This window comes from Trachemys scripta, chromosome 8 (assembly GCF_013100865.1).
Source record: "Trachemys scripta elegans isolate TJP31775 chromosome 8, CAS_Tse_1.0, whole genome shotgun sequence".
Taxonomy (NCBI): domain Eukaryota; kingdom Metazoa; phylum Chordata; order Testudines; family Emydidae; genus Trachemys; species Trachemys scripta.
The window spans coordinates 81472771-81493457 of NC_048305.1; positions in this window are offsets into that span (position 1 = coordinate 81472771).

The following is a 20687-nucleotide window of genomic DNA, read 5'->3' on the forward strand; positions in this document are numbered from 1 at the left end:
TTCAGAGTAGCAGCCGTGTTAGTCTGTATCCGCAAAAAGAACAGGAGTACTTGTGGCACCTTAGAGACTAACAAATTTATTAGAGCATAAGCTTTCGTGGACTACAGCCCACTTCTTTGGTATGCATCCGAAGAAGTGGGCTGTAGTCCACGAAAGCTTATTCTCTAATAAATTTGTTAGTCTCTAAGGTGCCACAAGTTCTCCTGTTCTTTTTAATGATCTATCGGTTTGTCTGTAGTATTTGCCACTGAGGTTACCATTAGCTTACTTCCTGCTTGCAAGAATGATTTTAGCTAATTTCAGCTTTCAAGGGGCTGTTGTGTTTTGGAAAGGCTGCACTAATGGATTCTTCCATTTCTTGGGATGCCCCTGAAGCCTTCACTCAACACTTTTTTGTGGTGGAGCTAACAGGGCAGAAGATGAGACAGAATATGTGTCACACTTTCTTCAAACCCTTTCTTTTTCATTGTTTTGTAGTTAGGGTCAGTGTTGAGATCTACTTGATCTGCAGGGTGAGCATACCTAACCTAGCACTGTGAAGAGTAGACTGCACAGCTGAAATAGAGCAAAAGATGAGTTTCTAGTTGTGGGGTAAACAAAATATAATCGTGAATATCTGAAAGGGATTGGGAGCTTTAGAAATATCCAGGTAAGTGCCCTGGACGGGTTGTGCTATTGCAAAGTCTCTTCGAAGAGAAGAAGAAATATATTGACTAATAATACCTTTTGCTCTAAAAAATCACGTACCTAATTACCTAATATATTTTCCTATGAGGGGCTGTATTCTTTGTTGGCTGTAGTACCTAGCACAATGGGGCCCTGATTCTTGATTGGACTTCCTAAGCACTACTGGAATGTGCTGGGTGCCTCACAGCACAGATAAGACATTACCCCTGGTCCTGCCGAGCTTACATATTAGGGCCCCAGTTCTGAAATCTGTTCCATGCAGGCAGCCCCCAGTAGGGCTTCACAGTGGTGCACAGATCTGTCTGTGCTGCCGGTTTTGCATTGCGTTATTGAAATGGAACCCCTAGATACAGAACCCAGCCCTTGTTGCTGCCAACTCAGATGGGCAGAAGGGTTACATTTGCAAAATAAATTATTCAATGTTAATGTAGAGGTGGAATACACTATGTGAAGGATATATAATAAACTTCACAGTACATGTTGCTCCTACAAAGAAAGAATACCTCGCTATTGTGCTGCTGAACTACCAGTCATTTGCTTGGTGGGCTGTCCTACTGCCTGGGCTGATGCAGAGTTAGAGCAGTGATCCGCTGTCTATGGGCTGAGCCTGCTGCATTATTAGAACAGGTGAAGCCTGTGGATAAGATATCAATGCTCCGCCTGACTGCCTGCAGGGCTGGCCCCTCTAAGGGCTTGTCTACCGCTAAAATCAATGTAAGTTACATCGTTCAGGGGTGTGAAAAAACATCCCCCTGAGCGATGTAAGTTACATCGATTTAAAGCAGTGTCTACACCATGCTATGTGGTGGGAGACGCTCTCCCGCCGACGTAGCTTATCTCTCGTTGAGGTGAAGTAATTACATCAACAGGAGAGTGATCTCCCGTCGACATAGTGCGTCTTCACCAGATGTGCTACATCAGCGCAGTCTTGGTAGTGAAGACAAGTCCTAAGCCTTTAACTCTCGCTGCACCCCTGGAGCAGACCTGCTGTCTGTGCTTCTTCCCACTGCTGGCAGGCTGCTCTCCCAATAGCTGCCGTCAGCCAGGCAGACTCCTCAGCCTCCCAGCACATGGAGGCTTTCCCCTCTCAGATTCCCTTCCTTCCTACCCTTGTTGTGTATCTCAGTGTGGAGCTAGGGGTGCAGAGGAGAAGCTTGCCAAGAGAGCCCTCTCTGCAGCTGAAAAGGCAGCAGCAGTCATCCTTTCCTGGACACAGTTCTCTTGGTAGGGAGTGCGGGCACTATACGGACTTCCTCTGGCTTGCTGGGAGGAGGGAGGTTGTCAGCAGGCAGCTGCTGATTTGTATGGCAGTGATAAGACACCCGATAAGGTATTTGGGAGAGGGTGATGATAGTAGAAGCTTGTGTACATGTGAGTGGGAAGAGGCGGGGTGTATGTGAGATAAGCAATGTCACCAACCCCAAACTTTCACAATTCATAAATTGGTCCTCCTCAAAATCATGAAGTTTAAAAATGGTCAATTCTGTTTTCTTTTTATTTTCCTTCACACTTTTCTCTACACCAAGAGGACTGGAAATTTACTTACTTTATTTTAAAAAAGCTGAAATTCTGATGTAATCCCATGACTCCAGGAGCTGCAACTTCAAGAAAAACACCACATATCACAAGACTTGTGAAAGAATTGTGACAGTAGGCAAAGAGGCAGAAGGGATGCGGGTGGGGAGCAGAAGATTTGACAGGCTGTGTAGAAAGGGGAGAAAGATTGATGGTGTGTGTGTATCCAGATGTGACGGGGTTAGTCACCACCACGCCATCGCCTGCTGGCCATCCTGGGAATTAGCTCGGGGTTGACAGTGCACCCTCCTCACAAGGTGTCTCACCTGTTGTCACTCCTGTCTCCGCGTCCAGGACCCGCGTCGTCCTCTTCTGGACACAGCCCTCCGGCTGTGCCCCACTTGGTTCTTTCCGCCCTTCTGGGGAACCAATAATCCTCAGTCCAACCACTTGCCTCAGTGGCAATCTGCAGTCCAGGTTCTAGCCATTCGTCTCAGTGGCAGACTGCAGTCCATGTACTGGCCACTTCCCTCAGTGGCCAGTAGGGACAAAGTGGGTGGGGGAGCCCAGGCCTGCCCGCTAATCCAGGCCCCAACCCAGGGACCCTATTCAAGGTTGTGGTTGACTCCAGATGTGGAGCTTGTGATTGGAGAGAATTAGTCATGGGGAGCCCTGAGAGGTAGATCAGAACGAGGAAGAATAGAAGACCTTAAAATCTCTGAAATGTTGGGACCGTAAAGATAACAGGAAAATAAATGAGGGGATGGAGGGGATATTGAGAGAGAACATAGAGCTGGAGAAAGAAAGCACAGCACTAGGAAAGAATGGAGGGTGGGAAGAAGAAACAGGATGAAGTAAAGTTATTGAAAAGACTAGACGAAAAAATAGGAGTGAAGGAAGGGAAAAGGGAAAGAGAAGCAGGAAAAAATCCACAGGAAACTGAGAAAGTTACACTTAATAGAAAACTGAATGTTACAATCAAATACATGTAAATAAGTGTTGTATGTTATTGTGTGTACATTATAAACTTATGGTATTGTGGGGGATTTCCTTGCTTCCATTGGAATTCATCCCATTCTCTGGATACAGGGATCACGTTTGTTCATAGAGAGCATGTGCACTTTTTGCCTTGGAGTGCTCCAGGCTGCACCAATAGCTGTGTACTTTCATAAAAATGTGCCATGGGAGAATTCCTGGGCCCGCCTGAAAGGTTTTTAAAGTCTCCCAATCTCCTCCCCTACCCGCTGCCACACACACAGTATTCTGTAATTTATGGGCTGCTGGAAAGATACTGGCTGGTCTGTTTCCTCCTTCCAGGCTAGCCTTGCTAACTGAAACTGTATGGAAGAATTTAGTTAAACAAAATGGAGTTACTGGTAGTGGGATTTAGCCAGGACACCAAATGGTGAAAAGACTCTGTGGCCATTTTGTAAACCAGGAGGGGAATCTTCAATTAAATTTAGAGACTGGCAAGAAGCTGCCAGTGAAGGTGATGGAAGATGGGGACGATACAACCCTGCTTTCTGGAATGAGATAGTTGCCTGATCTTGTAGCTCTGGACTCCATGGTTTTTAGCAAGCAACAATTTGCAAAATAATTATGTCCTATTGTGATCTGTAATGGAAAGTGTTTTATCCTGTACCAAGAATATTTGGTGTGATGTGTGGCTTCATAGCACAATCTGCAATAATTTTCTTCTTATTTAAGGACTCTAAAATTCATGAACTATGGATTAAATAGCTGTGCACACCTCCATGTTTGTGTAAGGTAATTATTTATCAATACAATTGTGATGGCTACCTCCAACTTCCCTTGCCCTTTCCTTTGCAAAGTGTTCAGTGGAAGGATGGTAAGAGAGTTCGCTGGAGATTCAGAAGGGAGCCTACTTTCCGTGAAAAGCAACAGAGGGTCCTATGGCACCTTTAAGACTAACAGAAGTATTGGGAGCATAAGCTTTCGAGGTTCTTACCCATGAAAGCTTATGCTCCCAATACTTCTGTTAGTCTTAAAGGTGCCACAGGACCCTCTGTTGCTTTTTACAGATTCAGACTAACACGGCTACCCCTCTGATATTTTCCGTGAAGCATTTCAGATTTTTGTGGAAATATTTCATCCTAAAACCAAAAGTGTTCAGCTGAAACCCCCCAAAATGCTGCTGAAAATGTTGACAATAAAGAGTTGGGTTTTTTATATTTGTTAAAAATTTCCATGGGGGGAAAATTTCAGCTCAGCTCTAAAAATAGGTCTGTTTCAAATGCTACAGTCTCCACTTTTTTGGTAAATGTGTTTTCCTGTTTTTCAAATAGCTCTAGACAGAAGTTAGATTTTCAATCTTGAGTTTAGGAGGGGGCCTAGCTCACCATGAGTGACTGTACTGTGCAGTAGGACAGAGCAGAGCGCATTATGTACATTATTCTTCCTCCTATTGCCCCAGTCAGGAGGACCAGTAGGTGGTGTTTGTGTCTCCGAGGAAGGCAAGAGGAAAAATGAAGGGTATAACAAAATGGAGTGGGAAAGACAAATGTTAGAGTAGGCTGAGGGAGTTAAAAGTAGAAGAGGGTCTCACTTGTACATACTCTTCTGGGCTCTGTAAGTTGAGCTGCAGCTGTGGTGGAAGTCATGTGAAACTGCTTTGAATGGCTTCCAGCTGAAATCAAGTGGAACTCCAAAGTTTCAGCCAAATTTCACAGAGCATTTTGGGGGTTGTTCAAACCTGAAATTCAAACAAAAGTCAGGGGAGGCAGGCAGGGGTGCAACAAAGTGGGGGGGGGGGAAGGCCCTCTTTCAATGCCTGGCCCCTCACTGGGCCAAATTTGAATGGTGCTGCAACCCAGTGCACTTGGTTGCAACACTACCTTTGCAGTCCTTCCAGCACCCAAGGGAACCAGGCACTCCACAGGGAGAAGTGGAGCAAGAGGGCCCCAGGAAGCCCCAGTCCAGTGCGAGGATTGGATCCCAGCTTATGGTGATTCCTGTGGAAGTGGAGACGCAGAAGGAGGATGGGTCTGGGGCTCCCAGAACTGCCTGGCCCCTGGTGGGGAGGGTGCCTTTCTGGATAAGAGCTCAGGGCTGGGTGTAGGGCAGCAGGAAGGGAGTGTGTGTGGAATAGGGTCCCAGGGAGAGAGTGCAGGGTCTGGGTGCAGAGCCAGCATGAGAGAGCTCAGGGCTGGGTTTGGAGAGGGCAGCAGGAGAAGAGTGCAGGGCCTCCTCTTTAGGAACAAGCAGGTTATGCCCTAGAGGCAGGGGCAAAAACACCCTGGCCAAATTAAAAATGGTTTTCACAACCCCTCAGCAGACTAAACCCAATATGGTTTGCACAGCTCTGACGAGTGGTCACTATTGATGTTCTTATTTGCTGTGGGTGCAGAGCACCTCTGAAAATCACATCATAAGTGTCACCGTTACATTGTGGCCCCTCTGACAGGGCATACCTTTCTTTCTATTCAGCCAGCAAGGTTGAGCATGAACAGGCACAATAACCCCTGCTTCTCTTTTTATACTGTACCAGCCTATCATGCTTCTCCCCCAGAGGGTGTCTCTCCTTCACAGCTACTTCTCTGCATTCCACACAAACTAGAATCCTAGTGCACATCAAAGGGGCCCCTCAGGAGGCTGCACAATTATGGGAACAATTATGATTTATACAAAAACACAGCCCTCCTTGAGAAAGTAACCTTAGCGTAAAGCAGAGAGATTTTGTTTGTCATTCTGCACCACCACTGTGAACAAGACACATACTGGAAATCAGCAAAATATTGTGGAAAAGGCAGACACTGACAAATGACAAAGCCTCATTCAATTACAAGCAGGAAAAACAAACAACCTTCTGAAACAAATCCCAAAAAGGGCCCTCCTGCAAAACTAAAGACAGGTTTCCATTTCCAAATGAATGCAGCAGCAGACGGGTTATACATAAATGCCTCTGGCAGTGGAGATGACAGTGGTATAAGCAACATTTGGGAAACAAAACAAATTGGCATCATCAAGTGAAAGGAATTTTTTTAAACAAGTTTCACATTGCAATATGTGCAACAAATAAATGAATCTCTGTGAGAATGAGTATGTAATTATTCTCCCCAGTGGGGTCAGTGGAGTACTGGGATACACTAGCCTTGTTCCTCAGAGAGTTCTTGGGAGCATCCACATGTACCACAATCCAAGGGCAAGCATTCAGCTGCTGGGCCCTGTAAGTTCTAGCTTCTCCTGCCCCCAATAAGCACTCTGGAATATGTCTTAAATGAAAAGATGATTTAATAGGCCTGGAAGAAGATATTGTCTACCCCTTAGCTTTTGTCCACGTGACAGTTTAGTGAGTAGCAGGCTAGTGTGCTGTAGATTTACACACCAGTTTTCCATGCCCTTAAGTCTCCATATAGTAAGCCCTTAGTCTCACTAGCTTTAACAGTTAGTTCATAATAAAGTAATCCCCAGCTTGGCCTTTAGGGGGCAGTCTAAAGAGAGACTTGAGTGCCACCTTTCAGTCCAATTCTCCACTAGAGGTAATAAGGTATCCTGTAGGTCCTTTGGCTGGGGTTCAGTACTGAGGTACGTCTCGCTGGGGGCTACTCCACACCATTCTGTGCCAATATAGTGGCAACTGGATGGCTCTTTCCAGTAGCTGCTGCAACAGCCTTCCAAGTCCCCAAATACTCCCCTTCCTACTGACACACGAGCCCCTCCAGTGCCAGAGAGAGAAGAGCACTTAACTCATCCTACTGCCCTCTGCTGACCAGTGGCTGCTCTGCTGATTCCTCACAATATATAATATGAGACAGTTGACTCCATATTTAAGCTTGTGAGTAGCTTTCTGCTATAAACCTGATTTTGATTCCAGGCTCTAAGATCATCACCACCAGCCAAGCCATCTGAAATTGCTCATGCATTCTCCTCTGCCAGAGGAGAATTGTATTTATTTATTTTTAAAGTGTGGGTGGTGAGGGGAGTGAATCGGACAAGGCATTCGTGAGATCTGGCAGTCTGAAAAAGCAGAGTGTTGCTTTGCTGTTTGAAAACCTTTTGATTTACTTCTTTCTTGCTTTGGCACATCAAGCTGCAAAAGCAAATTGGCCTAGAAACTCCAATGTTGTTTTCACTTAGCTGGTTCTTTGAGGAGTGGTGCCTCTCACTATATCTGGAATGAATGGGTGGCTGATTCCATACTTATTCAGTCTGAAGTTTCTAAACTGCAGATGGCTGCCTGATCTGATGTGGACTGAAGATCCAATCAGCATTTGCACTGAGAGGGAAGGGTGGAGCTGGGGGACGAGCAATAGTAGGAACCTCAATACAAATTGCCACTCTAAAATCCACCCAATCAGGATTAAACACTCTGTTGTGGTTTATATCCTAAATGGTGCATTTGTGGACAAATTAAAGTAAAGCAAAGTGAGGAAGAAAGTTTATACACTTACTAGGAAGAGCTTGACGTTGCACAATCAAATATATCAAACCAAAATAACAGGTAATCAAATATAATCATGTGCAACTAATGTTCCAGATAAAAATGTCTGGTATTAGTCACCATGACCAATTACATGTGACTTCAGTTATCATAATTTTTTTCATCAAATGAAACCATAACAGTGGGGGAGGTGGGCCAAGAGCTGTTCCATGTTTCACATTAGACACATGATTAATGGTATGGCTCTACAGTCAAAAAAGTGTGTTCAAAAGGTCTGATTTTCTGCAGACAAATACACAGAACTAAGAAAGGAGAAGTAGAATGGTCCAGCACAAAAATCATTACTTAAATGGCTTTAGGATGATACAATTAGCGGACAAAACTGGTTTGTTTTATCTAATAATAATAAAAGCTCTATGGGAAAATTGTCACTTTCTTAGAGATCAGTTATGATATAGAGTGTTGAAGAGAACATGTCGACGCTTCTGAGAGCTTAAAGCAAATGTGAAGGATGAAGCTGAAAATAACTGGCTGCCAAAAAAAAGTGTTTCAGAGCATTACGTGGCACTCGATATTGTGCATGCAGAATCACTGTTGATGTGTGGGGAGAAGGTGATGACATTTGCACTTTGTGCCTTTCTTCATGCCTTCACCAGACTGAAAAATCTCTGGTTTCCATTCAAATATCAGCTACTGTATGAAAGGCACATTTAGAAGGTGTTGAAATCTTTCCTTTCTTCTGCTCCATTCTGTCCGCTAGTGACGCGAACATTAAGCCATCATTTATTGTGCTGCTGGGGTGGTTTTGAGCCCAGGGGATGGCCAGCTGGTTTCCAGTGGGGAATATGCAGCCACCATGTAAATTCTATGTGGCTTGTAGTGTGGTAAAAATCATGTTTGCCGTCTGTGATAACAATTCACCTGGCTGTGCCCCACTTATTGGACACTGAGGCAAGGTCTGCATTCAAAAGTTAAGTCAACCCAGTTACATCGCTCATGGATGTGAAAAATCCATACCCCTGAATGGCATGGTGGGGCCGACCTAACCCGCCGGTATAGACAGTGCTAGGTCAATGGAAAAATTCTTCTGGTGACCTCGCTCCTACTTCTTGGGGATGTGGATTAACTACCCCAATGGGCGAACCCCTCCCATCGCTAGAGTGTCTACATTGACGTGATACAGCGGCACAGTTGCAGCTGTGCCACTGAAGCATTTCAAGTGTAACAAGCCTTTAAATAGTTTTTTTTTTATTGTTAGTTGCAAACTTTAATGACCTGGATGACTTGCAACCCATTTACCTGTTAGGTGGCCCTTTAGTCCTTGTTCAGGCATGATGGTGGGGTGTTTTCCCGACTGATCTTAACAGGAAGGTGGCAGGGATTTGGCAGTGGGGAGCTCTCACTTTTGGAACTTGCTTCACTTTTAGGTCACCAGTTGGTGACCCTCACCCATGGTATATGTAAGGAACATTTATTTTGTTTGGCCATGACTAATTTCTTTCCCTGTCAGCATTGCCTAGTCAGGTTAATTTGATAGCATGATCAGATCTGAGATAGTTTTCACCATATGTGAGATTAATTTTAAAAATATATCTGCACTAGCTGGTAAGATAATAGATACCATAATTAAATAAACAAAGAACCCTTGCACTCTGCCTGTCTACATGCCAGTAATGCAGACATACTTCTGGCATGTGATCTTATATGGTAGTTGGACTTGAAAATGGCTTGTCTAGGCAGCTGGTTCCATCCTCTTACAGTCAAAGGCAGTAGCTCTATATTATCAGCTTGCAAGTTGGACTGCGATAAACTTCTGTGTATCCAGCTGACCAGATATCCAAACGCCTTCCATATTTGAAATAGCAAGCACCCCAATCTGATACCCCATCTCAGCTACCAAAATGCTCTTGTGCACCCACCACCTGCATACCACATTTGTCAATAGTCCTCCTGCACCCTTCACAGCAAGATCCCATTTCAGTGTTAACATAAAACAGTCTTTTGGCATCTGCGCTGATCAATATTTGGACTCTTTTGCCCCATGTAATACAACATAACTGAGAGCCAAGTTGCTTAGTTAATTACATGGGTGCAACTTTTTTCCAACATTAAGAGAGCATTTATTCATGAAACTAAGAATGGAATTTAAAATTAGTGGCTGCAAAATATGGAGGCTTGGAAGGATTCGACTTTTATCGGTAAATGTCACCATACACATACAAACTGACAAAATATTTCCATTGATAATAAATGAAATTTATAGATAGGAAAAATAAGAAAAATGCTGCTTGAGAACTTTAGAGTTGATTTGTTGATTTAAGGATATTTACCTGGTATATTTTGACATGTGATGTTGACCCCACCATAATTTCATGGAACTGCAAACATTTAAAATTGATAAAAACCAAAACAAATGCTTAACAATCAACGCTGATATTTTTCAATCAAACATGTTAAAAATTGAATTCTGCCGAGCCTGACTGTATGGTAATAACAACGTATTTGAAATGTTGACTTAGTGGTGGATAGGTCCACATCTGTTGCCAGTCTTTCCACACTTCTGCTGGCTGCTCCCTAATATGTGGGTCAAAGTACACTTTCAGTGCTGCTCCTTCTACCTAGTGAATTAAGTATGCAATGTAGCATATCAGAGATTGCCACTAGAACTGGCAAACAAGGAAAATTAGTTTCCTAAAAATATTAAATTTATTTTTATTTGAGGTTCCAAATAGACTCAGTTTGTTATTGTTTGCAGAATATTTTATCAAAAATATTACAAAAATGTTTCATTTACTGAAGGTTTTTGGTAAATGAAAAATGCCCATAACATTTTCAGTAATGTTTCTAGTAAAAATGTTGATGAAAAAGTCACCATTTTTCCACAAAAAATATTTTTTTTTGTCAATGTGGGCAATTTTTCGTGAAACTTTTCATGTGCAAAAAAAGGCCAGTTTTCAATCCTAAATCAAGCTGTGCTTCCCCATTTGGTATTCTAGGACATTCTCTACACATTATATCAAGCTAACTGGTCTAAGGTTTCCTGTTATGTCTCTAGGCACTTTTAAAATAACTTGGTTATGTTAGCCACTCTTCAGTCCCCAGGGGTCTCTTCTAAACTAAATGAACTTGTGAATATGCCTGTTAATTCCTTAGTTTCTGTCCCCACTTTATTTAGTACATTTGGATATTTGTCTGGCCTTGATTTTTAAGACCATCTAATCATTTTTATAATTCTGACATTACAAGCTTTAAAAAAATCCTCGTATTCCTTCTTCAGAAATTTGACTTATTTAAGTAAACCTTTGACCGCTTCAAGTTTGACAGATGAAACACAAATGTTTCATTGTTTGTTTTTATCTCTTACTCTTAAAAGGACTGTCATCATCACCACCACCACCCCAGTACCTAATATATTGTATGGAAAAGTGGATTGACTATGGCTGGATACTCTGTGGCATTTAATAGATTTTTATTTTTTAACTTCTGCTTTTACTATTATTTCAGTTTCTTTTCTGGTTGAACTTGCCTAATCTTCCAGTTCAGCCTTTTGGCTTTTAAAATGTGCTTTATCCTTTGGTTATGTCTCTTTGCTTATGTAAATTGGGTTTCTGTTGTCACTTGGGTCTATTCTTTTTATGCATGTACAGTATTCTGTATGTCCTTCATTTCCCACATAATGTATCAGAAGTGTATCTTGACCAGTGTTATGCTCTTTTTATGCATAAAATGTACAGCTGTACAACAGCCACTAAAAGTGGCTTTTGCGGGGTACAATTAAGAGCAAATGTATTTAAAAGTGTGTGTGGGGAATGAACTTTTTCTCAGCCAAGGACAAAGGATATAAATATAATCCATCTACAATTCAAGTGAATTCTGACTCTTCTTTCTTCAAGTGCAAACTAGGTACAAGAGAATAACATTCTTCCATGTTGTTTAAAGGCCCAGCCACTCTTACTATGATTGTTTTCTAAAAGTCATTTCTGACATTCATTAAAAACAACTTTCAACTGTCTGCATGTTCTTATTGTTCTCAACATTTGCACTGTGACTCTACTTTAATTCTGTAGTACCAGCCATTGAAAAATTGCAGATTTGGTCTTACTCAAAATCTTCCCTGATGGAAATGGATGAGAGAATATATAGCTTCTTAATGAAATTTGTAGAGGATACTAATGTGAAAGGAGTTTGCGAATACCAATAATGCAAAGGGTCCTAGAGAGAGCAGAAAGCTGCTCAGAAAATGACAAATGGAGTTTCAACTTGGAAAAAAGCAAGCAGTACATTTGGGGGGCAGGGAGAGCAGAGGGAGTATTTTGAGAGAAAGATTCATTGGGCGGGAGATATACAGAAAGATACAGTGCTGAAAAATACCTGGGGCTATAATGAACAGAAAACCAGATATAAGTGTTCAATATACAATGGCAGCAAAAAAGGCCAATCAATTTTGGGCTGCATATCCAGAAGCATTGCACCATAAAAGGTGGAAATAATCCCTACCTATATGGCTCTGGCACAGTGGCATCTGTCATCGTGTGTTCAGTTACATCTATGCCAAACATGCAAGCATAGACTTCTGGGAAGTGGCTTGGGTTTGATTCTGTAAGGTGCTGAGCGCTTTGTCCCCAATCTAGCGAAGCACTTAGGCATGTGCTTAAATGTAAGGATATGAATAGTCCCTTTTACTTCAGTGGGAATATTTACATGCTTAAAATTAAGCATGTGCTTTGCAGGACTAGGGGCAGTGTATGACAGAGACCTTATTCCCTAGTTCTTATAAATTATTAGCCTAAAATTTTAAAATTCAAAAAAACTGTTAATGCCATTTTTGTGACCCTGAAGGGGACCTTTTATCACTTCATTTTACCAAACAAGGATGGAGAGTACCTTGGACTTTGTAAACAAATTGACATTTTTTGGAAGCAAGCAATATATACTGTCCCAAAGTTTCACAGAACTTACCCTTCATCTTTCCTCCCCTTACTTGGTTTCTTGTCTTTCTTCCCATTTTCTGGGACTATTTTTCCTCCTGATACAAAAAGGATGTGTGTGGACCTAGGGACTTTAATAGACAGGTGTCTCTACTGGATTTAAACCAAAGACTGGTAATCAGTTAATATTCTTGGAATGTTTTATTAACTTTTTTTTTGGCCATAATTTGTAACTGCCTAGCACTGTTGCTGAAAGAGGATATAAGTGTACTTGAACAGCTAACTGGACCTGCCAGTCCTGTCAACATGTGTTAGAGCTGCTGCCTAGCTGAATCTTCAAGAAGAGGTGGAAAAGAAAGGGATGCGGAAAGAACTACTATAGCACAAGCCAGAGAGAGAGTTAATATAATAGTTCCTGCTTTCTCCCCTTTCTGTTGCCTCTTTCTCTTAGTTTGACTTTGTTTCAGAATACATTGTTGTAATGGAGGTAAACAGTTTGAATTGAGGACAGTTATTTTAATTAAATTGTGCTCAGATCACGTGGTTGTGTGTGCAATTTCTCTTAGACTAAAAGAATTGAGGTTCTTACCCCAGAATACTCAATATCACTAGATGACTTGGTTTATCCAGTAAAGTGCAGCCAAACACCAGGTAGAATATCAGGAAAAACGATTGGCCTGTGAAGTAGATTTGGCCAATTTAGGAGCTATTGAAAAAAGGGTTCTGAGCATGCATGGTTGTGGGTTTTTTGGGGGTTGGTTGCTAACATATTATGGACATCCTTAAGGAGGAATGCATTGATATGAGTGCACAGCAAAGATAGCACTACCATGAATTTGCTAGTTGCTTAAATCCAAAGCTGAGACAAGGGCTTCTGCCTACCTTGTGAATTTGGTACGAGCCCTAGCTCAAGCACAGCTCACCTTTGTCCTTCTATCTCACCTTGGTAGCTTGCTGTTTTAGGATATATGCATGACTTAGCATTATGCACTGAGTCGTCCCTCTGAATTCAGTGGAACTAACTGTGTATAAAGTTAAGCACATACATCTTTAAAGAACTGGGGCCTTAGATGAGTTTCAAACTTTCAATATTTTCTGTTCATTTCTACTCATAGGATGATCACTACCATAATTTAAATGTTATCAAAAGCCCTAAAATACATCTTGTTATTTTGGATGACAAAACAATATGTGTTTCTCATTAAATTTAAGCAAAATGTCATGGTACTGCACATCAGGTGAAACTGAAGGCAGAAGCAGACCCTTGTAACTTAGTTAGAATTAATCGAGCCTGTATCCATTGTAGCTGATTCTTTAAGTAAACTTGCACTTTTCTTCTATGGATTATTTAAAGACCGTTATTTATTCTCTTCAAAAATGGTCCATATTTCTGCCACTAAAAATCTTAATATGCTTAAAATTCTCCCTTTGCAGCCCATGTGTATTTCAAACTTATTGTGAGCACTAAATGCTAGATGTTTACCCATTTCATTCATTTTATTTGGTTTAAGTGCTAGGCCTAACTCCAGAATGGCCTTGAAATCTACTGGCTCTGTATCATTTCCAAGAAAATGTGTGCTTTTTTTTTTTTTTGTAATCCCTCTATTGTTGTTCCAATCTATGGAGTAATTGAAAACTGTTGAGCAATGGACTAACCATTTTACATACCTCCCTTATCTGTGTAAACACTTCCTGATCTGCTTTCTTCTCCATCCCTTGAGGTCAATAACAGTTTCCCATGATTTCTCTATTTTACCGTGGTGCTTGGTTTTTTCCTTCTACACTCTAAACCCAAATGGTGATTAGATTCAACAAATATTTTCTTACTGTTGTTCATTTATCAAGGGTTGTCACCCCTTTTCCTTCTCCCTCCATTTATCCATTCTTGAGTATTGAGTAAATTTCTCCTTAAATTGTGTCTCCTTCTCACCCTTATTTCATTGATTTTTCTCTCTCGACAGCTGGACAACTAGTACAATGTATTACCTGACAACATTCGTTCAGATTTTTAAATGACTTTTCCTTTGCTGTGTTTGCCTTTGCCCCCTTTGTGTTAGCTTTCTGCAAATATTTCAGAGAATGAGTTTACAGGCAAGAATTTTTGTAAAAATGCCAATTTTAAGTGAATATTAGAGAGTCACAGAAACCATCAAATCTATAACCTGATTTCAATAATCATTTGCAACAGAAACCTGATTAAGACTTTTGTTCATCCAGATAAGAAACAGGATGATACCATGTGACATAAGCGACCAGTCCTATGGCTTGAATTTCAAGTTTTGAATGCTTGCAGTGAGCTGCTTGTGAGTAAGCTATGTGCCAAGAGGTGTGCAGAGATGAATAATGCATAAAATAGATACAATCTTGATTTGCAAGTGGGCAATTCAGGAACAGAGAAAGGTGAATATTGTTGACTAAGGTATTAATCATGAATTAGCGGAGCTCTACCTTGGGGGTTGTCATCCTGTTTGAAATCCTCATTGCTATTGTACAAAGAAACTTAACTTGATGGTTTATTCTTTGTTTCCTTTTGCATAAGGAATGGAATGATCATCCTTGCTGTTTCTGTGCCTTCTCTGTTATTTCCGACTTTACCCATGGAATTGCCAGCATCGAATTTATTTATTTTTATTTATCTTTCTTTAGAAATGTTGAATACTGGCGTTTTGTGAAACTCACTGATTTAGGTTTGCATAGACTGCATGAACCAAAACTTGTGGGCTCTTTTGGCTTGAACCCCCGGAACCTGAAACCTCCAAATCTCCCCATTGAAGCTTTCTGGATTTGTAATGAAATTGGAATGTTTCTTCATGTCTTCGTTCCTTACCCATTGTCCTTCGTTAGGTGATGTGAGGAGATAAGGCATTCCAGTGACCTGCATCCTGTCATCCTCCACTCATGATGTCTTCAGGAGCATACTGCTGGCTCCCTCCCTCATTTTCAGCATTCAGAGAGCAGGCAAGTTACAAATCCTTGTCCTGGGTTCTCAGAATATTTTTTGAGGATAGTCTGAACACTGCTTCTAGTCCTGCAGCTGCTAGTCACCTTAGACTTAGTCTGAAGCATACTTCAGAATGTACTAATGCATCAGACTGAAGTAAGCCCCAGTGTAGCAGCAGAAGTAGTAGCCAATATCTAGTTTACCTGCTAGCATAAGGACTTTTTAAAAGCCATTAAGGGTTAAAACATTTTTTAAAAAACCTGAATTTTGCTTTATGAAAACCAGAGTGATTCCACATGACATTAAAGTGGAATTCTCATTGGCGATAATGTAAGTTATGTCAAAGATCTTCAAGGCCAAGGAGAAAATGATGAGTCTGTCCATATGCCTTCTCAAGTCACTTTTTAACTCAGACATCAAACTGTTTAGTGATTCTTATTATTTATTTAGTTGTTGCAGATTCTGATTAAAATAATTAGAAGTGCATTAAAACTGGATAATCTTAATTGCTCCCATGTGTTAAATTTCCGAGCAGTAAGGTTGATGCTTTTACTGCTTCTCTATACTGAAGTAGCTTGTTGAACTCAAAGATGATCCACATGAGATGCCTCTGAGTTATGACAAGCTGTGGTCTGGAGACTGATTCTCCACTGCCTTGTGCAGACATACCCACCTGTGCAAACTGGGTATAAAACATGACCAGCTCAGAATGAGATTTATACCTACTTTGCAGGTGCGAATGACTAAACAACATGCATGAGAGCAGAGAATTAGGTCCTGGATGTTAGTGGAATTTTATCAGAGACCTGCCATAAACATCATTACGGACCACTTTTAAGCATGGCTAGGGTTGCCAGGTGATTGTTTTTTGACTGGAATGTCAAGTCAAAACGGGAACCTGGCAGCAGGACACTAGAAGTTCGGTTGACTGCTGAGGCCAGGCTGCGTGGGGGACAGCAGGCCTAAGGCCAGCTCCGTGCAACTCTGGGGAAGCAGCAGTGGCTGCCCTGGCATGTCCCACTCCTAGGCAGAGGGATAGCCCCAAGGGGGTGAGGGGGAAGGGAGCATGCTGCATGGCATGTTCTTTTCTTTCTCTAAGATTAGCCAGCTGCCTCTTTCCTTCAGCTAGCCCCTTTAATCTCTTTTAGTGAGTGTGACACTCAAATTGCCACTCTGCAAACAAGAATACAGTGTCACAGACATTAAAAAAGTCATAAACAACATCTATAATGCAGATAGGAAACAATACATTCTAGGAATGAGAGAGAGGTGTGCGGGAGAGACTTGTGTGCTGTTATTCTTCAGTGTCCAGTCCTCCAAACTCTTACTAGGATTACTCATGGGGGCGGGGGGGGGGGGGGAAGCACTATCTGGCGCAGATAATGATGCCTGCAAAATCACCTGACTGGAAGAAGTAGGGAAGGAGTTCCCATATCTGCTTCAGAAAGGGATTCTGGGAAGCGAACTAGATTATACAGACCTCAGTAAACCTGAATATGTCAGAATGTGAATCAGGCTGTAAGGAAGAAACTGTTTGTTGCAGGTTATTAAAGAATGGGGGAAGAAAATTCCTTGAAGCATGCATTATAGCCCAGAATCTTAAATGATCCAGAGTAGCTCTCATACAAAAAAGCTCAGAGAGTCATTCCAATCTTACTGGCTTTGTTTATTTTAAAAAAATTATAGTTATCATACCATAAACTGCTTAAATTTGTAGATTTTACTTTTTACTCTTAGGTATGGTATTACATAAGATGCTATTCACCTTTATATCACACATGGATTAAGTAGGAGAAGTTGCTGTAAATAAACAACCAAAATGTGGATTTATTCAGTGTAGCGGGTCGATGACTCACTGGCGCGGTGCCTCCTGCTGATTGTCTTGGGAATTAGCTCTTTTCCAACCCGGAGCGCCCTCCGTAGGCCAGTGTCTCGCCTATTGCTGGCCCCCCGTGTCCCTCCTGGACCCCAGTACTCCTTTATCTCGGGGTGCTGCCCCCTAGCAGTGCCCCACTCGCTGGGTCTCCCCTCCCAGGGGAACCCCCCACCCTCTATCCCCACCTTGCCTCAGTGGCTACTGCCAGTCATTGTCTAGCCCCCGCTCACTGGGGCGGACTGCAGTCTAAACCATGCATCATTGGCAAGGGTATTAGGACCAGCTGCCTTTGCCTATTCCTATTCCTGGGCTGCCCCTCTGCAGTCCTAGTACCCTTTTGTGGGCCCTTAACTTGGCCTGCAGCCTGGGGCTTTGCTAGGCTGGAGCTCCCCAGCTCCCTCTGCCCTTCCCCAGCACTGCTCCATCGCAGGTCCCTTCTCAGCTCCCAGGCAGCGCGGTCCTTCTCTCTCAAAAGGCTAGAGAGAGAGTGTTTCCTAGCTTCTGGCCCACAGCCCTCTGATTAGGGGCCAGCTGGGCGTTGACTGAGCTGGCCACAGCTGTGGCTGGTTCTCCAATCAGCCCAGCTTTTTCCAGGCACAGCCCTCTCCAGGGCTGCTTTAACCCCTTCAGGGCCAGAGCAGGCTGACCACCCTGCTACATTCAGTCATTAACAAGAAAAAAACAGGGAGGATGAAGAAGAATGCCCATTTCAATGGTAACAGAATGAAAATTCAACTGGTGTTTTCTTTCTAAACTTGTTTTCCATAGAGATTGCTGCTCTCAGGCAAATACCTATTTAAACATTTGAAATGTATAATCTTGACTTCATACAGCTCCAGTAGTCTACATGTGTTAATATTTCATCCCTACTTGCAAAAAGTATTACAATTTAAGTTTCAATAATGTAAGAAGCATCTGTGGAACAACTACTAGAAAAACAAACATCTTCCCAAGAAGATGTTTTATGTATAAAATAGGGGGTTTTATTTTACTATCAAAGATTCTCCATGCTATTACTTTTCAACTTGTTAATAAAAGTACAGAACGTCCTCTTGGGAGACAGCAGTAAGTGGTCAAAATTCATTGCAATGTGGTTCTTCTAAGAATGAAGGAAAACAAAACATTCAAACCACAGCCTTGCATTATTTAGCCTCATAGAAATTGCTCAGGTTATTGAAAGCAAAACCCAACAATTTATTTTACGATGTTATAATAAAGAGACAGCCACCTATAACATTGCTGAAGGATTACTAATCTAAGCAATTGCACAGTGTGGTTGCTTGAAGATATTCTAATGTTGGGGTCAGCTCATCAGGGACTGAACTAGGCACAGGGTGAAGTGCAAAGGAATAGAATTCTTCTGGCTGTGCTACTATTACCCTATGGGATGGGAAACCTGCAATAAACAAATCTCTTGGTGTTCTGAAGAATACCACACCCTTGTGGGAAGGTTGTTGTGGTAAAGTTTCTATTCATCTAGCATTTTTAATTCAGCTAAACGTCCTTCAACAATGGTTGGCATAAGGGGCCAGAAAGGATAGGGTTGGGATCTTCACTACAGGCCGTGGAGCAGCTGCACAGCCAGTCTGTGGAGACTTCTCTAGCCTAATGGCTCAAATAAGCGTTGGAGGACAGGGGAATCCACGCAGCAGTAGTTCCTTGGCCCTCCACCTCCAGAAAATGTCCCATCCCCCTGCTGCTGCCACACAAGGTCCTTTCATGCAGCTGATCTCTGCACTGCAGAGGAGGGTGTGCATTCCAAAACATTTTCTTTTTACACACTCTGGCCTAAGTTTTCAAAAGTGATGAGTGATTTTGGGTGCCCAACTTGAAACACCTTTAAGGGGTGCATTTCAGAAAGTGCTGAGCACCCATTCCCTGATTACCTGGCTGCTTGAAGGTGTCTCAAATGTGGCACCCAAAATCACTAGTAACATTTGAAAATGTGGATGAAATTAATGCAACATTCTACCAAACAACAACAAAAAGTCATGCAGTCTGGCCTGACTGTGTTTCTTTATAGCTGCATTTGGGGTGTGATATTTTTGCACTAGCAATATAGTATTATAAAAGCCCCATATTCTGAATAAACCATTGCCTGAAAAACACTAGAATTTTGATTTATTTCAATATGACTCTTTTCAAGTGCTGTAAATCATATTTTTATATTCCGTTACCTTTGCATTCTTTTTGAGCCAATGGCACTGAAACTGACGAATGGGAATCAAATGAAGTGTGTTAAGTGTTGCAACTGAAGGCTTTCATCTCCCCACATTCTGTGCTGTGATTTATCTTGGTAATACATCACATACCTTATTTTCCTTGCTTATTTTATTTAGTGTTGTCACAAATAATATCAATTGACCATCTACTATAAGCACTAAACAGTTGTAAATTAACGAAATAAACTGAATCTACAAGAACTCATCTGTCCCGAATTTGATTAGAGACACTTGCATTGCACCAAGCCATTTACTATAGATGAACCTCATTTATTAAACAAGCAGCTTTGTGTCTTATTTGCAAACTACAGTAAATGGTTATACATGGTATTTGCAGTGATTTTAATAAAACACTTAAAAATGACTCTTTTATATCTCAATCACCGTGCATATTTTATGTTTCTGAAATAGTTATTTCCAGCTACCCTGTCACTTTTGTCTGAATCATTGCATCTAACATTGCCATGTTTGCCATCCATTTATACAAGTGCCTTCTTTTTCTGAAAAATGAGAGGTGAAAAAAAAATCCTAAGCGTTTTTCATAAACAGGCTTCCACAGTGTTACCTTTCATACTTTTGGAGATGAATTTCATCTTTACTGACCAGTAACTGTTCACCTTTGCGCAATAAGTAATGTTTTTAGAAATTTTTCTATCTGGATTAAAGTTGCTCTACACTGTAACTTTAAAACACAATATCTAGATGCAAGCACCCTGCATTTTGGAAAAGTTTAGGTCTTAGATCTAATCATCACAGCTTGGACTCATCTCCAAAAGTTTGGAACAAAGCAACATTAAAAAAAATCAGCCTTTTACTGGTGGGAGTTGGGGGGAAGGGAAGAAAAATGAAAACAGAACATTCCTATGGAAAAGTAATCTGTAAAACTAGTTCATTCAGATGAAGAAAGCGAATATAGTAGTAGTGCATTTTAATGGCACATAGAGAAACTCAGGTAGATTGATACTTATGTCCTTGCTGTGAAAGCTGAATAAAGGTTGAAAATGGCCCAAAGGACCTTTGAAGTGTGTATGCTGGGAATAAAATGACACATGAACTGAAGGACTCAGAAAAAAGTGAAAGCTCTGGACATGGTGAAAACCATCAAAACTAAAAAGGA